Source organism: Pan paniscus, chromosome 5 (assembly GCF_029289425.2).
Source record: "Pan paniscus chromosome 5, NHGRI_mPanPan1-v2.0_pri, whole genome shotgun sequence".
NCBI lineage: Eukaryota > Metazoa > Chordata > Mammalia > Primates > Hominidae > Pan > Pan paniscus.
The window spans coordinates 132,341,365-132,347,072 of NC_073254.2; the positions used below are offsets into that span (position 1 = coordinate 132,341,365).

The 5,708-nt window shown below is 39.1% G+C and overlaps 1 pseudogene; it reads right to left on the bottom strand.

Annotated features, from left to right (window-relative positions):
• Positions 1–881: 881 nt before the first annotated feature.
• Positions 882–2,369, bottom strand: LOC100975126 (PIN2/TERF1-interacting telomerase inhibitor 1-like; annotated as a pseudogene).
• Positions 2,370–5,708: the final 3,339 nt, after the last annotated feature.

Genomic DNA, 5,708 nt, shown 5'->3' on the forward strand with positions numbered 1-5,708 from the left:
GTATACCTGGATTATACAATTAAAGCAAGTCATAATTAGATTAAAAATAGGTAAGTTCAACCTTTATTTCTGATAAATTAATACAATTACCAGGGATTTTCTGGCTTCTAAATATAAATATGATAATAAAATATACCTGAACCAAATAAGGTTGATTTCAAACTTAAGTGTGGAGCCCATCATAAATTAGAGCAAATGACCGTTAAAATTCTCATAAAATTATGATACATGAATTTTAAAAATCTAACAATTTTGACTTGATATTTTTGCTATTTCTTATTTGGTTATCCTAAAAAATAAAAAACCTATGTCAATATTTCAGATTTCTGTTGCACTTTTCCCCCCAAATCTCTATTTAACTATTTTGATCGGAAGTTTACAGAGTCTTCTGAAGGTCATTAATCCTGCAGAATGTTAAGCTATTGCTTAGTAAATTTTTTTTTACTCACTAAATAATATTTTGGCTTTCTAATTTTTTGAATCTGAACATCAATTATAATTTTATGTATCAGTGTGAAATGAAAGATTAAACTTCATAAGTCAACTATACTATTAGATGGCATAACTTTTGATGTAACATCAATAAGGAGATGTAAATTTATCTGCATATATATACCATATATGTGTATATGTATATATATATAAATACACACAATATTATTTACCTATATAATCAAATATCATGATTAAATTATCACTTAGATAATTAGATAGGTAGATATTAGTTTGGTGCAAAAGTAATTACAGTTTTTGCCATCACTTAATGGCAAAACTGCAATTACTTTTGAACCAACCTAATAATTAGCTATGTACATAAAGACAAAACTATATACAAGAGCCAATAGAACACTGTATTGCTTATGAATTATTTCCAGGCTCACTTTAGACCAACTGCCTTAGTACTCAAAGATGTTTAATATTGTTAACATTTATTGCTTGGTTATTGTCTGCAAACCACTGATTCCAACACAACAAGCCAACAAAACAGGTGCTGTTAATAACCTTATTATAGGCAAGAGGAAAGGGAGGCAGAGGGAGAGTAAGTAATTTGCCCAGCATCACATAACTAGATGCTGGTGGAGTCAGCATTAAAAAGAAAGCTGCATGGCTCTAGAGACTATTTTTTTTTTTTCAGAGTTTACAAAAATGTATTTGTTTATGAAAGCCATGATTTAGAACATTTTTAAAAAGCCCTCCTGGGAACATAACTTGGGGAGAAATGTGGTGAGAGGGCGAGACTCGGCCACCCACAGGCATGTCACAAGATGTGCCCCGGCTCTCTGGGGTGAACTCTGCTCTGACTTCAGGCCAGAGGTGTCTGCCCCAGCAGCGCCCTGACAAGCTGAGTGGTCGGAAGGCCCTGGCTGGAGAGAATTCATTTGGAACCTTTCTTCTTTTTCTTATTTTTCATTGGTGTTTCTTTCAGTGTAGTGTCCATTGCTACCTCTACTGGCTTTGCAGCTTTTTTTTTTCCTTTTGTCTTTTTGGGCTTCAGGGTGAAATCCTGGCCATCAGGTGGCTGCACACAATTCCCTGCACCCTGAGCAGAGGCCTCAGAACTCTCTTCCCAGCAGAGGCCTCTGCACTGTCCATCTGTCCATGCTCTTTTCTCCTTGGATGCCGACTTCTGGACCTTGTCTCTCTTAGGCTTTCCCTCTTTAGGCCGCTTGGCCTTAGGCTGTGTTGGGGGGTAACTCTCCCCATTTTTACCTGTTGCCTCTTTGTTTCTTTTCTTCCCCCTTTTGCATTCCACTTGGGTCTTGGAAATGTCAGGCCCTGGAGCTGCAACCTGGGGCTTGTTCTTCAGTGCTGCCATTCGCTTGGCAAAACGCTCCTGGATGGTGAAGGCATGGGTTGTCATCGTGGTTTTGTTCTGTCTGGAGTGGAGGGACTGGAATTACCCTCGGGAGTCTTACTCTGTTTTTTCCCAAAAATGCAGTGAAGATCTGTTTTGCTCCGAGATGACAGATCCTTTTCTTTTGTAAATTTCCTATGATGAACACGGTTTTTGAAGATTTTGGAATTTCTTCAAGACTAAAATATTTCTTTTTCTTGTTGTCTAAGGAGTCTGCTGTTTCCTGCCTCTGACAAGTGTTCAGTTCCGCCAGAAGCCAGTTAAAATCATCTTGATGGGCAATCCAGTTGGCTTCATTATTGATTGTAGCTTGAAGTCCCAGGTTATTATTTTTAACTTGAACTTTAATATCATCTGGGCCTCCTTGCTCCTGAACCCCTAAACCCCTTCCTTTAGACCATTCCATCTTCTCTAGTATCCTCTGGCCAAATTTAGAATCAGCATTACTCCAGGCAGTGTTTTGAGTATTCACAGCCCACTTCTGCTTCTGCTGCTGCTCAGCCAGCATCAACATGTCATGGAGACTGTGACACCACGACCTCCAGACCTGAAGGACTTCGGCCACTGGGCGGGCAGCAAGATCTGGGGCAATCTGGACAGATGGGACTCCCTTGCCAGGTGGACAGCAGCCCAGAGACTATGTTCTTAATTCCTAGGTGAACTGGTTTCCTTATTTCACTGAATCCTTGTAACAACCTTAGGGGTAGGTGCCCTTTAGGTTGAAGTATATGAAATTGCTAATATTTACCCATTTTAACTTAATACACAAACAGCACTTTCATCTGCTACAACCACATAGCATTCCTATTTTATATTTTATTTTATTTTATTTGAGACAGGGTCTCGCTCTGTCTCCCAGGCTGGAGCGCAGTGGTGTGATCATAGCTTACTGCAATCTGGAATGCCTGGGCTCAAGCAGTGCTCCTGTCTCAGTGTCTTGAGTAGAGGGATTACAGGTTCAAGCTATGGTGCCCAGCTTATCCCCATTTTAATAAGTGGAAACAGTAGCTTACATTGTTAAGTAACTCACTCAAGGTCAGGTTGTGTGGAATGGAGCCAAGATTCAAATCCAGGGCCAGTGGATTTCACAGCCCATCTTGCCATTACTCTATATCACAGTAGTATGTTTTCTCATTACCCCTGTGATCTAATCTCTTTGTCTTCATTCCTTGCACTCAAACCACTAGGCAACCAGTGTCTTTGTAGTCCCCAGATTCAAACTACTTTTGGATAAGTACCTGTTGTTCTACTACCACTTCCAATCATGTTTAGCTTCAAATTTTATTGTCACTTCCTTTTCCATTGACTCTTAGACCTTAATGGCTCATGCTAATAAATTTTGGTTCTCTTCTGCTTCTCAAATTGTTTAATAAATTTTCCTTACAAGTAAAGTATCATATACTATGTGAGCTCTAGATGAAGATTAATTGGGGTACTTAGTAATTTCTGCAAGAAGCAGAAGTCCTATTTAAACTTTTAATGAAGAAGACACAGTATATCCTTATTAACAGGCGATAAGTAGTTTTGCTTTGATATTTTCCTCTATGACTTGTTTGGCTCTCATATAAATTATTGAATAGCTGTCAATATTTCCAATTCCTATTGGACATTTTCCTCAGGGACCCAGCCTCACAATGGATACTAAGCTCTGGTTGAAGTGCAGATTCTTATTCTAATTAGGTTAATGGAGTATATGTTTTGTGAACAGGAAGTTCTTTACTGTAGAATAGCTATAAAAAATTCCCTGTGGGACCCAAGGACAAAAGAGATCAATATTTTACTGGCAGAAAATTTCACTAGAGGAAACTTCCTTTCTGTGTCTGCTGATTTTTCTGTGGTCATTCATTAGAAAGCCTGACCCAATGGGGTTATAGACTTTGGGATGGTTATTGCTCTCAGCATAAAGGAAGAAGTCAAGAAGAAACAAATCTGTTTTAACTTTTCTTAGAAGGAAACATCACAAAACAGCTCTTGGAAAGGACATGGGTATTAGTCTTTTCCACAAGCACATCATGTTAAATCCTGTCATCTGCATTCATGGACATTCATATTTATACAGAGCTTTCTGCAGTATAAGTCCAATAAATAATACATCTCTTCCATTTCACTAATTCTGAGGTAAGTTTGCAATTATAACAACTAGGCAATGGATTCATGTTTTAAGCAAAGGGCACATTTTAGGCTTGCTAGGGTGACCAATTGCGGTAGTTTTTCCATATCCGTCCTGGTTTCAGCACTGAAAGTCCCTTGTCTTGGGAAAGTCCTTAGTCCCAGGTGAACTGGGACAGTTGGCCACTGTAGGTTTGGATATCGGGGGACCAGCCCCCGATATTTCAACATAGGTTCTTTTCTATTTTCTCTAAGTGTTGGCCAGTCTGATAAATAAAGGGAAAGAGTACAAAAGAGAGAAATTTTAAAGCTGGGTGTCTGGGGAAGACATCACATGTTGGCAGGTTCTGTGATGCTCCCTGAGCCACAAAAGCAGCAAGTTTTTATTAGAAATTTTCCAAGGGGAGGGAGTGTACAAATAGGGTGTGGGCCGCAGATATCACATGCTTCATAGGCCAATAAAAGATCACAAGGCAGAAGGTCAGAGCAAGATCACAAGGTCAGGGCAAAACTAGAATTGCTAATGAAGGTCCATGTCCTGTTGGGCACACATGGTCATTGATAAACATCTTAGCAGGAAACAAGGTTCAAGAGCAGAGAACCGGTCTGACTAGAATTCACCAGGCTGGAATGTCCTAATCCTAGCAAGCCTGGGGGTGCTGCAGGAGACTAGGGCATGTTTCATTCCTTATCTACAACTGCATAAAGCAGACACTCCCAGAGCGGCCATTTTAGAGACCTACCCCTAGGAATTCATTCTCTTTCTCAGGGCTGTTCCTTGCTGAGAAAAAGAATTCAGCAATATTTCTCTTATTCACTTTTGTAAGAAGAGAAATATGACTCTGTTCTGTCTGGCCCCACAGGCAGTCAGGCCCAATGGTTACCTCCCTTGTTCCCTGAAAATCACAGCTATCCTGTTCCTTTTGGATGCCCAGATTTCATATTGTTCAAACACACATGCTGTACAAGCAATTTGTGCAGATAATGCAATCATCACAGGATCCTGAGGTGACATGCATCCTCAGTTTACGAAGATGATGGGATTAAGAGATTAAAGTAAAGACAGCATAGGAAATTAGAGTATTGATTGGGGAAGTGAAAAATGTCCATGAAATCTTCACAATTTATGTTCAGAGATTGCAGTAAAGACAGGCGTAAGAAATTATAAAAGTATTAATTTGGGGAACTAATAAATGTCCATGAAATCTTCACAACTTATGTTCTTCTGTCATGGCTTCAGCCCGTCCCTCTGTTCAGGGTCCCTGACTTCCCACAACATTTGGACAAATCCACCAGGAGGTCTGATCAAAATTTTCTCTTTGTGTCAAATAATAATGACAACAACAAAAACCCCACAAAACCCCAGTGCTTTCAACTCATATTTCCTTAATTAGAAACAGTCAAAGACACTGATTTCAAGTTGCAAGGAGCACAGCCAGATTTATTTACATACTTGATTTTATGTTTATTTCTCTTGTAACCTGAGGCTGAATGGTAGAAGTAAACATTCTCAGATCAAAATGGATCAAGTTGGGTCTACATTTTGAATATCAGATATTTGAATACATTCCATATCTGTATCAAGAGATCGTTTATTTTTGCCATCTCCTCATTGCTTAGAAATAGGACTTATGATGAAAGACTCAAGCATCTTTACATTTGTAGGACCACAGTACCATGAGAGGAGATTCAACTCTTGTCTTCATTATTCTCATTTTGGTTTATTTCATTTACAGTTTATTCA